We start from the raw sequence: 18,812 nt of genomic DNA on the forward strand, positions 1-18,812 counted from the left end.
CAGCATTGTATCTTCAGCATCTGGTACAATATGGACACATAGTAGGCACTTAACATTTGTTGAATGAATGAATCCTTTCAGGGTTGTAAGTGTTAAATGAGACAAAGCACAGGACAGGAAGAGCTTACCGCAATCCCTGACACATACTAGATGCTTAATAAATGTTAGTTGTTATTCTATTATTACTGTCTACTCTTACTATTATTTGTCTACAAGGTAACTTTAAGCAGATTATAAATGTTTTATTTCATTGCTCCACTATTTATCTAATCAATCCCTTGTTACATGACCTTTAGATTTTATTTTATTCAATTGTATTAATTTTGTTATTAAGCTAGTTAATTTTGTTATTAAGCCTAGCTGTGCCTATTTTATTCACATTGTAAATAGAAGTGTGAGGATGATTATTCTTACTTAATCTCAACACACATGCAAAATTATAACTTTTTGATGAATTCTCGGAAGTGGAATTGCTGGGTCAAATGTATACAAAATTCTAAGATTTTTTAAATGGTTATTTAAAAGGACCATATTTCTAAAACTCTGGTAAAAGCTCACCAATCATGACTCCAAATAGATTTGCCAATTTCTTATCCTGGAATAAAATGACTCAATAAAAGAAAAATACTAGATGCACAAGGAGGTTTTTTCAATACCTTTTTTTTTTTTTATAGATTTTATTTATTTTTATTTTTCCCCCCAAAGCCCCAGTAGATAGTTGTATGTCACAGCTGCACATCCTTCTAGTTGCTGTGTGTGGGATGCAGCCTCAGCATGGCCGGAGAAGCGGCGCGTCCGTGCGCGCCCGGGATCCGAACCTGGGCTGCCAGCAGCAGAGCGCGCGCACTTAACCGCTAGGCCACGGGGCCGGCCCTTCAATACCTTTTAAAATGTCAACAAACTCAAATCTACAAAAATATCCTGCAATAAAGAAGTGTTTAAGTAAGTTATTTTAAATCAACATAATGGAATACTATGCAGCCATTAAAATAATAATTTGATGACTATATAGAAACATGGAAAATATAGAAACATGGGGAAATGTTTGACACATAATATTAAATGATTAAGGGGAGCAAATAAAGAATGGAAGAAAATTTTCAAAAATAATAACAGTAAGAGTGGATCATCTTTTTCTTTTCCAAAAATAATTCAATGTGAGTGACCGCATTCTAATAAACTTTTTGTTTATGGCAGACAGGAGTAGGCAATATAAATGGGAAATTAAATTTTTTTCTCTGCTGAGGAAGACTCACTCTGAGCCAACATCTGTTGCCAATCTTCTCTTTTTTTGCTCCAGGAAGATTAGCCCTGAGCTAACATCTGTGCCAATCTTCCTCTATTTTGTACATGGGTCACCGCCACAGCATGGCTGATGAGTGGTGTATGTCCGAACCCAGGATATGAACCTGCGGACCCAGGCTGCCAAAGTGGAGTGCGCCAGACTTAACCACTATGCCAGGGGGTTGCCCCGGAAATTACAATTTTAAGGTTCACTATTTAAAAATCTGCCATTAACTTGTACTGGACAGTTAGTTGATATTAAATAAATATTTTAAGAGTTTGCTTAATACATTTTGTTTTCTACAAATTAGCAAAACCGAATTACGAATTCCTTCTAATATCTACTGAAATGAGCCTTTTGTGTTAGCAGAGCACCTTTTGTTAGCACAGCATTCAGAAGGTATAGATGATATTTATAGGGCAGGCTATTAGAATATTGTACTAACTTAATGTAGGGTGTCTTTGTTCTAATCATTTTTCTTTCTTGGGAATTGACCACACCCCACTCTAGTCCTGCTTATTGTGTCCTCTGGGATGGCAAAGGGATATGAATCCTCCATTTCCTCCCTTTTCTCCCCTGCAGCCTGCTTATCAATTGCCCAATCTTATTCAAGTCCTGGAAAGAGGCCTGTGAGTCAGTCTTGAAAAGAGCCACTTAAATTCTGACCCCTGAGCCACTTTGACAGCTGGATCACGGTGGCGGTTATCTAGTCTCTCCGAATCTTCACATCCTCAATTATCTATGAAAATAACAATACCTCTATCATCCAGAGGCTGTGGGATTAAATGAGGAAATAGGGCAAAGAGCCTGCCAAATAGCAGGTACTCCGGTACACATGCCTTCCCCCTTCTATGCCGAGGTCTGGAGCAAACACTCCTCAGTGGCTGTTAATCATTTTCAGGTCAAGGACCCTTTGGGAATCTGAGGGAGTCTAAGGACCCGCTGTGCAGAGAAAAGCAGCTCCATCCACTCAAAACGTGGCACACGATTTCAGGGTTTCAAGGACCCTGAGGAAGACTTCCCATGGACTGCCTAGGGCTCCACAGACCAATGGTTAGGAAACTCTTGGACGGTACAGAATCCCTAAGAAGCGACAGTGAAAGTAAATGTGAAAAAGAACAAGAACAAAGAGATTTGGAGGTCGGAGGATCAAAGGAGTTAAAAATAGCTAAAAGAAAAGAAATAAATGAAAAAAGACAGAAAAAGGAAAGATGGGGAAGCTTAGTTGGGGCAGAGAGACTATGTAAGAAATACGGATCCATTTGTAGCCATTGTCCCCAGCCTAAGTTGATATACTTTTTAGTCGTGGATTTAAGTAATTTGCACAGTGCTTAAATAGTTAATCGTGGCCTTAGAAACATTTGACAACAAACGGTACTCTAATCCGAAATATAATCAAATCCTATAAGCCAAATTGACCTTCCAGATGTCGCGGATGAATAATTCAAGTCAGTTCCTTCCAGCCTCGCATCCAGCACATTACACTGATGAGGCTTCGCCTTTGTGCTTGGCTTCACCACTTTAGAATTATGAGACCAGTTTCTGGAGGCTTCTTTGAACCATATTCACAAACAAACTAGCTTAATTATTTACTGCTTTCCCAAGGCAGATGAAATGATTCTATTAAAAAATAAAAGTGACTCCCAGAAAAGAGAAGACAATCTCAGAGCCAAGTGAGAGCTCTCTCCTGGTGCTTCTCCAGCTACTCTCATTGCTCTGTCAACCCTGATCCAGGGGCAGATTTCTGGCATATCTGCTAGTTTCCCGCTCTTCTCTTTTCCCTAATGTTAGCTTCCCAACTAAAGGAAGGAGCCTACTTGAACGTGCATTCTCAAGGCTGGAGGCAAGCAGACCTAAACGCACTGGAGCATCCTCTCTGGCTCTCATGTGGCCTTGTTTCCTATCTCCAGGCATAAGCAGAATTCTCTATCAGCAAAGCCACCAGGATGGGCTTTTACCAAGGTTTATGTTTCAACCCAGTGGTTCTCCACCAGGGAAGATTTGGCCCCCAGGAGCCATTTGGCAATGTCTGGAGATATTTTTGGTTGTCACAACTGGTGGAGAAAGTTGGGGGAGCTGCCATTGTCATCTATTGGGTAGAGCCCAGGGATGCTGCTAAATATCCTACAATGCACAGGACAGCCCCCACAACAAATGATCAGGTCCCACAGGTCAATAGTGCCAAGGTTGAGAAACCCTGCTACAACTCCAAAGTTAGAATGTGAAATTTGAGAGGACTGTTTCCATCTGTGATTCTCTTCACTCCATTCACCCCACCATTGTATTTGTCTATGTGTCTTTTTCCTCAACTACACACTCAACTTTCTTATGGGCCCAGAAAATCTACTTAAGTGGACTATCTAGTAGGATGAAAGAAACAACAAAGAATGCTCCCCCTATCTCTACTGAGTCTGGTGCCCAGGAAGAGAGATGGCTGGAAGGAATTCCAGGAAGGAATCCCAGGTGTACCACTTAAGGGCCAATTGAGTCTGAAAAGATACTTAACCTCCCTGACCCTGAACTCCTCAGTGGTAAAATGAGAATAAGAGGATGGATCTTGAAAGGGTGTTTGGACTAAACAATATATATCTGTGTTGGATCCAGTGTTTGCCGAAGTAGGTGCTCAATAAATGCTATTATTGCTACTTAATATCAATTGATCCCAAACTGTATTGTGCATCATAATAAACCTGGGGAGATTATTAAAATTCACATTTCCAGGCCTATCCCCAGATGTTTTGATCTCTTATGGCAGGAGTATTTATCTAGAATCTGCATTTTTTAGAAGAGATCAGATTCTGATCTACATGGTCGGTGACCCATCTGTTGAGAAACACGGCTGCCTGGGGGTTGACACTGGACTTCCCCAAATATTCTGAACCAGATCGTCTGATTCCTTGAACCTCCAGAGAGGTTGCTTCTTGCCTTCCTTTTCTCTAGAATCTAAATTCTGGGATAATTAACCTGAAGAGTCTCACTTTCCCCAACCTTATGCCCTCCTCTCTGATAGCTATCAACCCACTGATGTTTCTATCTCTTATTCTGTAAAAGAAAAAGAATGTTTGACCAGAAGGGACTGTAGATAAAAACTTGGAGGAGAGAAAAATTGACATATGCTTACTTACCCTTGGAGAGCATCATGAAGTCACAGAAAAAAAATCTGGCTTTAGAATCAAACAGACTGGAGTTTCATTCTTGGTCCTGCCCTTTGCTTACCCTCTGAGCCTCAGTATCTTCAGGCATAAAAGGGGGAAAACAACCTAGACTTCCTCCACTAGCAGGTGCTCTCAATTGCCTGTTCTGCATAGGTTGGTCATTCTGGGATTAACCCCTTTTGTATGTGGCAGACAATACCAGTTACCTATCCATTTTTCCCTTCTTGCTTGCTAACAGAATCCCATCATTTGGCATGAGGCAGCAATGTACCCAGATAAAAAGCATCATACTTCACTCTTACTTGCAGCTAGGAATGGTCCTGTGACATAGTTCTAACCAACAAGACCCAAGATGAATTCAGTTGAGGGTTTCTAGGAAAGTATTGCTTCTCTTTCTTTTCTCTTCATGTTCCTCCTCCCTTTTCTTCCTCCTCCCATGAATACACTTTCTACTAATTGGAATGCCTTTGTGAGGCTGGAGGTAGAAGTTTGTGAGTGGAGGTAGACCACTCGTATCCACGAAGATGAAGGTCTGTGCTAAGGAGGATGGAACGGGAAGCTTGGGTCTTGGTGGGGTCCTTAAAGCAGCTCTACCAGCCTTGGACTGTCCATCTCTAGGCTTGATGCTACATGACAAAAGTAAGCCCCCTATTTGTTTAAACCACTGTTACCAGAATTTTGTGCTACATGCAAAATGCCGACTCAAAGCTCTGGAACAGAAGTGCTCCATCCCAGCCAGACGATCACAGACAAGAGCAAGATCCGGCCTCTCTGGGTTAAACCACTGGCTTTTATGCCTCTCCTCTTTGCTTGGACCTTTCTAACTCAGATCTGCCCTCTGGAATATTCTGCTCCATGTTGTAGACTGTTGGGCGATCTTCTGACCTTCTGATCTTCTGACCTGTTTGCCCTAAAATCTTTGGTCTATTTTCCTTTCTATGGTTTTTTTTCCTGGTTTCATTTACGCTCCTGGTTCTGATACCATTCTTCACTCAGAATGAAATGGTTGTACCCCCATTAAGGAAGTTCTTCTAACCCTCAGGGCTGGGACTAAGACGTGGAGTGAGGCGCAAGAGTGCAAAATTTAAGGAGGCACTCACTCACAGGTTGCGCAAGTGAAGGGTCAGTATGTTAACGTACCTCCTTAAATTGCTTCACCAACCTCATCCTAGTGGCCCTTCCTCCCATACTTCTCAGCCTTGCCCCCACTACCAGCTTCTGGGATTGATCTGACCCTCAATTTCAGTGTTTGTAAAACTATAATTTATGACCACTATCTTTTAGTGAAATTACTATGATGGATATAATATTTTAAAAGATGATATACAACAGAACAGAAAATACTGGAAAGTGTCTATTACATAGAAATCATCCTTTACGTAGTAGGGGTAAGTATCATTACTTTTGCTTCAGCTATACATATAAATATGTATTTGTGTAGCACCGGGTCGTGAAATAAAATGTAATACAATGGATTGTGGTCCAAGAATTTTGAAGAAAAAGAAAAGTTCTGTTCTTTGCTCCTGGCTTAGCCCTCTTGATCCAGGTGTCTCACCTTCTACCCACCACACTAGCTATCTACTAAATTTCACCTGCAAATTTAGCTTATATAAGCTTATAGGGTATTTAGCATATATTAGCCACAAGGAGCTTATGTATGTGCTATATAATGATTCCCAAAATCTAAAGTTGTTCAAAATGATGGAGTCCTTCACAAAGGTATGAGCCAACTTATCAGGAAGACTTAACAGCTTACCTTCATTCTCTGTATTATAAAAGATTGTTTACCTTCTTAAGACAATCAATATTCCTACATGTGTTTCTCTGAAGGAGTCGACTTGATCATTTCTAGGGTTTTGTGATTATAGAGTAGGTCAAGCCTGTATTCTTATATTAGGAGCTTTTGAGAACATCAATCTAGTTTTCCAAAATCTGATTCCTACAAGAGCCAGGTCTCAACTCTTTTAACACTTAAGGTTTTTCAGCACACTTAGAAAACATAAAAAGCATCTGTGATTCTTAGAATGACTCATGTTGACAGCAACCTCTATTTCTGCTAATGTTTATATTGGTGTTAAGTCCTTTTCAAGGGTTTATTAGTTTGTGCGATCTATTCCACCTGAGAAGATAAGCATCCCAGAAAGCCAATACAGATCTAGGAGACATCTACCATAATTCCATACAATGTATGAAACAAACAAAATACATTGTTAACATAAAGGCCTTAAGACTATAACCAAGACAAGGAAGAAGAAAAATATGTAGTTGCAAATGCAGAAGATATATCAGAGTTATCCAAATAGCTGATGGAAGGTAAAGTTCATCATTGGCTTGGTTGCAAGATGAGGCCTAATTGAGCTAATTTATCACTCTTGCACCTTGGCATACTCTAGTCAATCATGCCCACACACAGCTACAGGGACAAGAAGATACAAAGAATTAAAGACCATTTTCTTAATTTGGATTGCGGACCTTCAAAGCCCTCTAGGAAAAGTTTTGTCCAGTCCCTAAATAACAATTGCTGGCTGCACTTGGCACAGTGCAGGCTCCAAAGAGCATGTGTAGAAGCAATGAATGAATGCTTGACCAAGAATATGCAAATTTAGATATAGTTTTGATCCTTCACATAGCAGGTTAGTTGCAAAATTGTTTGAATCCATAAAAAAATTCAAAAATATTTATGAAAGTATCTTTCCCATTCATTTTGAATCATATGAGAATTCAGAAGATTCAGGTTCATATATTTTGTATTCACTTACATTAATCCATTAAAATGTTATTGGTAACTAATTGCCCATAGAGACTCATTACGTTTCAAGCCATTTGAAAAATAAGTCTTTTATCTATCAAACAAGAAGTTTTGTTTTGCCAAGAGTAAAACACTTGAACACAAACACATTACAAATGGACTTTTCTTTAATGATGTTCCAAATGTGATTTCTTTGCTTGTGTTATTTCTATTTTCTGCATTTGTATGTAAATTCTATTTTATGGAATAAGGCAGAGATGGGAGAATTTTTTTCCTTACCCTAATTCGGTGTTTCCCTTCTTTGTTTCCATGTTAGAGAATTTATGAGTATGAGTGGTGCAAAAATCAATACCATTGTGTTCAGTAGCCTAGCATGACTATAACCTCCACATTTAATTAAACAAACATTTATCCAGCATATGCTAAATGCTTCACACATTAATTGGGAACCTATAGTATTCTAAGTGCTTCACAATACAATCTTAGGAGATGCTTCCTTTTGGCCAGGGTTCAAAACTGAATTGGACATCAGTCCTACACTTACAAAGTTCACACTAATTAATCTATCACCGCATATGACCTTTGAAACAAAGTGGTTAAAACTTTTACTGCTTCTACTATGTTTCCTTGCTTCCAATTGAATATTAAGTAGGTTGCAAGGTATTTCATCTTTAGAAGCTTATTCCATTTGTCCCCAGATTGGATGGTTACCGTTGTCTTCAAAATGTTCTTGGGTCATGATCATGCAAGTCCTAACAAGAAATGAGTCCTTCAGAACTGTCAGCACGTAAAGGCAAGTAATTCTCTGTTCAGTGTCAATGTGGGAAACCTCAAATGTCATTTTTCTAGTTTTCTGGGTTTCAGTTTCCTCCAGTGTAAATGAGGTTGGAGCAGTGATACTGATCAGCTCTCATTCTATAGGTCTGTTTACACAGCTTGTTTGGTCACTGAACACTTGTACATAAGAACCTATGAAACAAGTTTGCTGAAGCCAAACTTGTAAAAAATTCCTATCCTACAACATACTGTCCTGTCTGCCCACAGGCAATAGGAATTCTTTTCTGGTCATAAAAGAATTAATGCTTTCTCCTTCATGTCCTCAGCAGTTCACATCATCTCTAATGACATTTAAGCTATAAAAACTATCCAAAGATTCCCAGGGAAATATGCCAACTCTTTCAGGGACTGTGAAAAAGGCTTAAATCCCAAATGTGTGGGGAGTTATGTTTATGTCTATTTATCCGTATACATGTATGTCTGTCTATATGTATGTCTCTATGCACAGCTCTATATTTACACCTTTATGTGCATACGTATATATAATTTGTTATATGCTAAGTGCCAGGGCTGTGTTAAATGCTCTATGTACATTTTCACATATAATCCTCACGACAAACATACAAGGCAAATATTGTTTGGCCTGTTTTCCAGATTTAAAAAACAAGGTTTAGAGATGGAACATCATTTGCCCAAAGTCACCAGTGAGAAAGTGACAGAGATAGAATTAAAACTCCAGTTTATCCAACTCTGAAGGAAGAACACCAACAATTTATAAACATAGAGAGAGAGATGTCATGTGACTTACAAATTGTTGGAAACTGGATAATTTCCAGTTTGCAAACGATGATTGTCAAAAGATGATTGCAAAAGATGATTCTTTGTTTCGATAAGAAAACATACCAATCCTGGAGGCATAAATTTGCCCCCAAAATATCACATTGAAACTCTACCATCCTTATGCTGATAGAGACAGCATCTCTATTAAGGCAAGACTAACCAGAATTGGAATACATTTATTAGAAAACCACATACAATATATCGCTCACCAATTAGTAATTTTCCTCCTAGTAGCAAGTGTGTCATATCTAACGAAACAAATGTGATTTAATGGAAAACTAACATCTAGAAAAGCATTAACCACAACTTTCAAGTATGAGGGTTCCCTCACCCTGTACTTTCTTTGGTAAAAATGATGAGCAATTCACATTTCACATGTTCAAATACCAATACATGAAACAATAGTAAAATCTAGGTCTTATATGAAGCATCATGCATACATTACTTCTTTGTTATTCTGAAAATATATATATATATATTTTATATGTACATAATCAAAACTAGTGGATTACTTTGGATAATTGTGTCTTGTTCACCTCATTTAGTTGGTGTCCTCCGAGTATCTGGAGATATCCAAACAACATTATTAAGTTAACAATGAGAAGATTTGAATTTTGTTATGTAACATTTTATTGCCAACCCAGGATTTCCATACAATCCTGCTCAGTATAAGTATGCCTACTTATCGTGAGGCCAAGAATTCAATGCAATTTTAATGTTACCCTAAGAAACATACAATATATTCCATACAATATCTAACGTGTTTAACTTTTTGTGCAATTGTATTTATATGGATTACTGACAGAGATTTACCTAGCCATAAACATTGTATTAGAACATAAGAAAGATTTTTTAAGTTGAATGCTTTACCTTCCAAATTATTGAACTAGTTTTCAAAGGATTTTGCCATCTAGAAGGATAAAATAAAATATTATAAACTTTTAATATGAAGTCTAGTTAACCAGAGGGTGGTGTTCCATTTGTTTCTACAATTAGGAAAGGGTTATCCCTACCAGCTGTTATATGAGGCAACCTCTGGCAGGTTGCTCAGTCTTTAGAACAGAGTTTCTCAATGAGAGGTATAAATTCAGTAGGGATCTGTCACATTGCTATCCATTCCTTCCCAAGCATTTTGGAATTTTGAGTTTGGAGGGAGCAGGTATGTATATTTTAAAGATCACATGGAGTATCATAATAGATTTTTTAAAAAGCAAAAAGAAATTATTCTTCTAAAGAAATTTCAGACTGGAAAATTGGCAAAATCTCTACTGGTGTCAATATTCACAGATAGATTTTGTGGTTTCAACTAGGAGGTGGAGGACACAACATTTCTAGGAGACCATCACATTTTTGTTTGTTTTTAATAGCCATGAACATATGTGGATTTAACAAGAAGAAATAAATTTTTTGAGAAACATGGCTTTAGATGACTTTTAAATCAGCCCTAAACATTCTCAGTACTGTGACTTACGGTTTAGGCTCCGTGCCTTGACTCCTGAATATGCTATGAGATGCTAACTGGGCTGCTTTGCTTTTCACCCTCAGAGTTTTGCAGGAATTCTGGGAATGCTGGCCAGATGAGAAAATACACTTTACTGGTGATTCCTGAGATGATTCTAAAACTCTCCTGAAAAAAAAAAAAACAGAGCAGTACAGGAGTAGATTGCAAAGATAACATCTGCCAGGGAAATTATATCTTTGGGACACCCTCTGACTGATAAATCTCTGTTTCATTTGAAAGTGAAAGGAAAATGAGATCTGGAAGCCCAAAAAATTAAAAATATTTTGGTACCTAGTATACAGTGGTGTGCTGACCCTGGGCCAGCTCATACCAACTTGCAAGGGTCTTTTGTGACCATCTCTACCTAGTAGCCTGAAATCAGTCATGATGAGAGTCTTCACATCACAGAAATTAGCAAATGCTACAAATCAATCCCCTCATTCTCATCTCCAAACATGATTGTTAAACATTTACTAACATTTATGGAGGAGACAAGGAGGAGTGCCTAAGGACCTTTGGTTTTGAGTCTTCCATGTAATAAGAATGCCATGGACTACAGTTTGTTTTATTCAGTAAGTTTCCCCATAATGTTTATGGTGGGCATTTTGTTTTCAACCTGAGTGTGAAGGTTTCCCTGCAATGTTTTGTGATGGTTTAAGAATTGGACCTATATTTTTATGCCAGGCAGAGAAGGGTCTTAGATAATATGAGGTAAGAGTGTTTAACCAAGTAATTACCATGTGCTCAGCTTTTAATACAGGCAGGGTTTCCCCAGCAAGGGTCCCTTATTCATTGAAATGTGATGGCAGCACTCATGGATCCAGTCTTCCTCATCCTTTTGACCCTTTCCCTTTGAGATTCATTGTATCCCTTCTCTCACCCTTAGCCACAAAGCCATGCATTCAATGTTTTGGTCAACGACAGACCACATATATGATGGTGATCCCATAAGATTAGTACCACACAGCCTAGGTGTGTAGTAGGCTACACCATCTCGGTTTGTGTAAGTACACTCTATCATGTTCCCACAATGACGAAATCACCTAACAACGCATTTCTCAGAACATATCCCTGTCGTTAAGTGCCACATGACTGTACATCTCTCTCTTTTTTAACAACCTTATGAAATATAATTGATATACAAAAAACTGCACGTAGTTGATGTGTACAATTTGATGAGTTTAAACATATGCAAATACCCATGATACCACGATAATCAAAGTAGTAGACATATCCAACACATCCCAAAGTTTCCTTGTGTCCTTTTGTTTTTTTGTGTGTGTGTTAAGAACACTTAACATGAGATCTGCCCTGCAGCAACTATAGAGAATAGTATGGACGTTCCTCAAAAATTAAGAGTAGAACTACCATACGATCCAGCAATCCCACTGCTGGGTAAATATCCAAAAGAATTAAAATCAGGCTCTTGAAGAGATATCTGCAATCCCAAATTCATTGCAGCATTATTCACAATAACCAAGATATGAAGACAAATCAAGTGTCCATCAACATGAATAGATAAAAAAATGTGGTATATACACACAATGGAATATTACTCAGCCTTAAACAAGAAGGAAATGTTGACATTTGTGACAATATAGATGAACCTGGAGGATATTATGCTACCTGAAATAAGCCAGTCACAGAAGGACCAATACTGCATGATCCCACTTATGAGATATCTAAAATAGACAAACTCACAGAAGTAGAGAATATAATAGTGGTGTCCAGGGGCTGAGGGGTGAGGAAACGGGGAGTTGTTGTTCAATGGGCATAAAGCTTCAGTTATGCCAGATGAGTAAGTTCTAGAGATCTGCTGTACAGCGTTACCTGTAGTTAACAATATGGTGTTGCGTACTCATCCATCTCTTACATAACCACTCAACTTCATTGGTTTTCTGAGGGAATTGTGACTGTGTTCCATCAGCCACAGGGAAAGGACCATTTGGTAATTCTTTGGTTAATTTGACTGATCTGGGTAATAGAGTTAGGGAAAAATAATCCTTCTGATCCTTACAGAGTGATGATATTGTACTCTCAGATATAGCTGGGAAAGGGACCTGGGAGCAATTGATCTGTTCCTGACACATCCAAACTGTACAACAGAATAAAAATCCAGGAAAACAGCTCTATGCAAAAGTCAACACAATCCTGGGCACATTCAGGAAAGATGTTAGGAACCAATAAGAAAGCTGTGAACTGGCCTCAATCAAAACATGTCTGCAACTCTGTGCATAGTTGTGCTGCCACGCTCAGGAAAGCCAGCCCAGGGTGCAGAGCATCCAACAGGGATGATCCACCTCGTGAAAGAGACACACAAGGTGCTGTGAGAGGCCTCCTGTGGATTGGAATCAGGAAGGCAAGGAGAAGCAAATATCTAAAGCTCCTACCTTGCTAAGGCAAGGAGGCATTGAAAAAGTAAAAGGAATCCTAAGTCAGACAACAGGTGGCAAACTTAGGGCAATTTTTAGCCTGAGAGGTGATGAAAGTTGAATCAAAAATATTTTGATATAAAACTTTTTAATAAATTAAAAAGTTGACAAAGATACAAAGGAAGAAAACATTTCAAACATATTCCTCATCTCTGAGGAGGGATTTAGAATAAATTCCATCATCTTCATGAGCTATACTTCTCTTGCTGGAACAAAATAGATCATGGCCCTTATGCATACAGAAATTATTGTGGTATACATGTAGAAATGTAGTTGACTCTTTCCTGGAACATAAAATTGAGAAACTTCGAGAATTAAAAGCAGTCTTTATAACCTTTAGAAATGATAAGAATCTAACACTTATTCATAGGTGAGTAATGCACGATTTTTTTCTAAAATCAACAATGAACCCCAAACCCTTGGCTGGCCTAGGAAAGGTGTCAAGGCTTGAGAATATAGGACAGGCTTATAATAGCAAGTGTTCCAGCTCAGATGCCCACACAAAACCAATCCATGCTTTCAGGGAAAATGACCCACATGTGGTCGAGGACAGCACTTACTTCTACTTAATCTATTACATAAATCATCTCTTGTGTCTGCTAAATTATTTATTGTTTATTCTCTAAAGAAGCTTAATCTGCATCCTGGTACATCCTATCCATGCTAAAGATCTTTCTGTTCCCATTAAAATCTGATAGAAAACAGAATATACCTGTTTTGAATGAAAGTAGGGGGAAAATAACCTAAAAGCCCATGGGCTATATTTTTAAGGTCTTGGCCCAGAGATGGCAGAACACAGGAACAGTTAGCTCCTGTTTGTGTATGACAAAGCTAGAGCCAAGTGAGGCCAGGCAGCAGAGCCAAAATGTATATGTATGTTCCTAAAATCCAGTGTTGCAAAGCAGTTTAATGCTCTGGCCCACAGTGTTTCCTGTTGGCCCAACAGCTGATGATACATTGTCTAATGGGGTGGCCACAGGGAAAACGAGTGCCTCCAAGCCTCCGTCTGTTGGCAAACAGTGAGATTACTACCTTTCCATTCTCCAGTTCCATCTACGGTGTTGTCCTCAGGTTCGATTGCACATCGGAATCCCCAGGGGAGTTTTAGAAACTAATGATGCCTCGGCTCCAGCCCCAGAGATTCTGATGGAAGTATTCTGAGATTCAACCTGGGCATCAGGATTTTTAAAAGCTCCACAGTTGATTATAACAGGCGGCTCAAGTTAAGAGTCACTGATTTAGAGGAACTAAGAGACTGTCTAGATAGCGCTTCTCAAATTTTAATGCACAAATTGCTTGAGGACCTTGTTAAAATGCAGGTTTTGATTTAGTAGGTCTGGAGTGGGGTCTAAGAGTCTGCATTTCTAACAAGTTCTCAGGTGATGCTGATGCTGTCTGGGAACCAGACTTTGATTAACAGGGCCCTACAGCAGGGATCACAAAGTTCTTGAAGCAGCATCCACATCACCTGGGAACTTATTTAGAAATGCAAACTCTCAGACCCAACTACAGACCTACTAAATTGGAAACTGGGGGAGAGGGAGGGAGGATGAGCCTTTAGCAAGCCTGTGGGTGATTCTGATGTGACTACAGTTTGAAACCACTGGTCAGAGCCTTGCTATTCAAAGTGTGGTTATCCGATCAGCAGCATGACTGTCACCAAGTACTTCGTAAGGTTAATACAGGATTTCAGACTCAACCTCAGACTAACTGAATCAGATTCTACATCTTAGTAATATACCACACCATCTCTATGCATTTTAAAGTGTAAGAAGCACTAAAGTCTTAGCAAATTTCCTCCTTAAGACCCTTGCCCAGAACGATTGATGATAAAACACTTACTTGAAAAAAAATTAGCGATATTAATTATAATTGTGATAATAAGTGGCAGCTTACTTTTTAACGATAAAAAAATCTGGTCTATAGTGACAAGTTTTAAAATGTGGCAAAGCCTAATCAAGCAAATGGAAACCACACGTGATCCCATCATGTGGAGAAAACTATTGATAACTGTTTATTCTTCCATCCAAATAACAGTATTTCTAAAGAGAGAATAAAAATAAATTGTTGAAAGAAATCATTTTATCCTGCTCGAACAGAACCTTGGCAACGAAACTTATAGCCATCAGATTTAGCCCAGTGTGGCAAAAATATGCATCTCTTTAGAATAACATAGGTTACTGAAGGAGGTAACATTGCATCCAGTTCCTATGGTCATCTTTGGAATATGAAACCTCTTTGCCATGATTCAGAATGTTGAAACCAAGCTATTCCGTTCTGCTTCGAAGTTAGAAGTTCAGAACTCACAGACTTAAAAATACCAGCCAGTAATAAAAAACAGGGCGGCCTCATTTAAAATTCCCAGAAAGTTGAAATACTGATGTGTACTGGTGACCTTTAAATATATAATGAGGAAATAGTTTGGAAAAAAAGTAATTCACATGATCTCAAATGTATTTTCTTTCAATCTGTAACAGATCAGCTTGTTTTCTGTCAAAGAGGTCAGATTGTTAAAATTTTAACAAACTTGGCTGCCTAGAACTGCTACAACCAGAGCTATCAGACGCCCAGCAAAAGAAACTGGAACTTGCATGTAGGAATCAAGATTCCCAGCTTCTTCAGACTAAGCCAGACCAGTAAAAGTTAAGAACTTAAACTTTTTTAAAATGGCCCTTTCTTTAATGCCCATTATCTTAAATGACTCCAAACTCTATCAAAACCCTTCCCTTACCTGTGTGAATATATTTGCATCAAATGCCAACATAAGAATGAAACTACACAGGCTGTCTTACAACACTGGGAGAAGGAGCTGTAGCAACAAGTCATATCATTTCCACACCAAAAGAAAAACAACACAGTGGTGGAAGTAGTATCGTTTGAGAACTAAAAGATAGAGAATTTTGGGGGGGGCAGGATGGAGCAGTATAGTAGGAAGGACATGTCACAGGCAATGCCTCAAAGCGGCAAGACGGGTCGTTCTGGTACTTTTGGGAAATGTATGAGACTGTGATTATTTTTTAATGAATTACTGGCTATGCATTTACATATTGGCACACATAAGATTTTGATCTAAAGCACTTATACTTCTTCATGTTTCTTTATATTATGGTAATATGTATTATTTAAAATTGTATGTATAAGTAGATTTGTATATTCCATGAATTTCATTTCAGACAAGTAAAAGGGAATTACAAAATAGTGTTAGAAAAATAGGTCATTGGGTCTGTTTGAACCTGTGAAATTGATTAATAACCTTATCAATATAAATATAATTACATGCATGACTACCTGATTGTTATTACCACAATACCAAAAAAACCACTAAAAACAAAGTAGTTTTTCCCCAAATTTGGAAGACATGTCTGGGATACTCTAATTGAAAACCAGCCCATGTGACATGTATAATACTCACTGCTGGAAACCAAAACTGAGACAGCACCAGAGGCTTGGGGACACCCAAACAGGAAAGAAGTGACATTAACATAAAATGCTATGAGCCAAAGAAAACACGGTTTCAGTACAAATCCCAAATTAAAAGTCCTAGGGGTAAGGTTTTGACTTACAACTGAGCTCCATCTCACATGGGTAACCTTATCCAGAGAGCTTTAAAGTTAGTATCAGGGATATATTTATCTACTATGGTTAATATGGAGGTTAGTGAGTATAAAATTAGAGTAATCTGGAAGGGTATATTTTGCAAATGGCAGAGAAATATTGCTCTAGAGTTAGTTTCAGAATAGAAAAAAATTTAACAAGCCCCGTTTATAACTTTGGTAACTGAGAAGTACTTTCACATTGTCACCTTATCCATTTTTGTTTCCTTTTGTCACTCATACCTTAATCATGCAAAATAACAATATGTAAAACAATATCAAACTATGTTCAAAGTCCAAAAGAAATAAAAAAGGGATGTGTCACAGCACCGCTTTGCTGACCGCAGTATATCAATGCGTGTGCCAGCATGACATGGGCCAGCCAGCCAGCCAGCTAGCATGACATAGGGAACTCTGACCCAATAGGGCAGTGCACTTGGTTTGCATTTATATCCCCACAATATGGCCACATTAGGACAGGAGAATACTAGAATCCAAACAGTAACTCCTTAGGAACAGGGTCCTTAAGGGACAAAAGGAGAAATAGAATCCCCTACTTTCAAGACTGCCTAACACAGTAGCCCACCACATTCGCTTTGAGACACAAAAGCAGAAATAGGGATTCTTAAGAGGGCTGGAGCAGCAGTTGAGATTTCCAAGGGCCTCCAATCAGCTACAATGATGGTAACCACATTTCCTTTACCCAGTGGTTCTCACCTTAGCCCTACATTAGAATCAGCCAGAGAACTTTCAAAATAAAATCTGCTGCCCATGTGGTACCCCCAACCAATTAAATAAAAATGTCTGTGGTTGGGACCCAGACATTTCTATTTCAAAGCCCCCTAGGTGATTCCAGTGTTCACCCAAGGTTGAAGACTATTGTCTGCCATATCCTAGAAATAAAACCCAAACAATTGTAGTAAGCGTCACAAATCATGTGCAGTAATTATTATCATTATCACCTAGGGTTATCCAATACTGCCCTTAAGTTCAAAATTGGCTGGCTTGGCCATTGGATCAGATGGGAAAAATCAGCTAAACAAAACACAATCCTCTGATGGAAATTTAGCTTTCCACTAACTGCATGTTTGAGTATTTGTGGCCCAACTTCAAATGAAAACAGAAGTGGGTTTTTTTCTAACTGAATCATGATATTCATAATATACAGCTTGACTGACAGTGCTTGTGGGCAACTGAACAACTTTAGAGATTCCTTTTTGCTTAACAGTATACTGCAGATATTTATTTTATTCATTTCCAGAATAGGACTCTGGAAGCTGGGCTTGATTCTTGCCTTAAATAATCTGTGGGATTTGGAGCACAACCCAAAACTATCTAGATTTTAATTTTGTTGACTCTGACTAAAATAAGTTTAGACTGAATGATCTCAAAGATCTTTTCCATCTCTCAATGTTCTGATTCAATAATGTATAGTTTTCTTCCCCTTCCTAAGGCATTTGTCCTCAAATCACTTAGATTCATATGGTGATACCATTTATTTTCACTACTTAGGCCATATCTTACTAGCAAAGAGTTGCACAATAACTTGATTATTTTGCATGGTATACAAAAGAACTAAGCTTTTCACAAAGGACAGCACTAAGTTTAAACATCATCTGTCCGTTAAGAGTGAAGAGACATCTCCAGTAGAGACCAAGAGAATATCTGCTTTCTAATACAAACATCACTTTTCTATAAAAAAAAATTGTTTTAGGAGGCATTCACTGAAGGGAAATTGCTGGCCCAGGAAGCAAAGATGTGATAAGATAATAATTTCTATTCTTTCATTTCAGCCAAATGGTAAATAAGTCACAAATGAAATAACTTTGGCACTATTAATTCTCAAAAGCAGATTTAGGAAGAGACTTCAATAAGCCTGAAATCAGCACTTAATTTTTCATTTTCTCTTTTCTGGGAGCCTTCAATGGAACAGTTTCAATTCTAAATTTAAGACATGTTGCCAAAAACTGATTGAAAAAACATGGCACATGAAAAGATGTTTAGGTAGTTTAAAAAACAAAATAAAACCTGGATATGAACATTGCTTGAAAGGAAAACGACTTTTACAGCATACTTTTTTATCCTTTTTAATAGAAAAAGACTCCTTTCTTTAGACTTTGAAACAAGTTGGTGCCTAAAAATATATACTTTTTGGTGTTGATTAGATACTTTGAGAAGTGTAAGTCAAAGCTTACAAGTTTAAGAACTACATTTCAAATGGAAGTAGTTTGCATAGTTTAGACATTCTCTTTTCTTTCCCCATTCCCTTAATTATATTGGATTTTAAAGTTATGCTACTTTCTGTCTTCATGTTCTCAGACATGGAATATTTTACCTTTAAATTTAGAAATTCAAAGAAATAATGTTGGAAGTGATATGTATTTTCTAATCTCTATTTTTCTAAGATTTCAGGTAACCTCTTTCTATTTGAGTGATCAAATTATTTCATCTGGTGTTTCTCAAAATGAAATTACTATCTT

The sequence above is a fragment of the Diceros bicornis genome, chromosome 3 (genome assembly GCF_020826845.1).
Source record: "Diceros bicornis minor isolate mBicDic1 chromosome 3, mDicBic1.mat.cur, whole genome shotgun sequence".
Taxonomy (NCBI): Eukaryota; Metazoa; Chordata; class Mammalia; order Perissodactyla; family Rhinocerotidae; genus Diceros; species Diceros bicornis.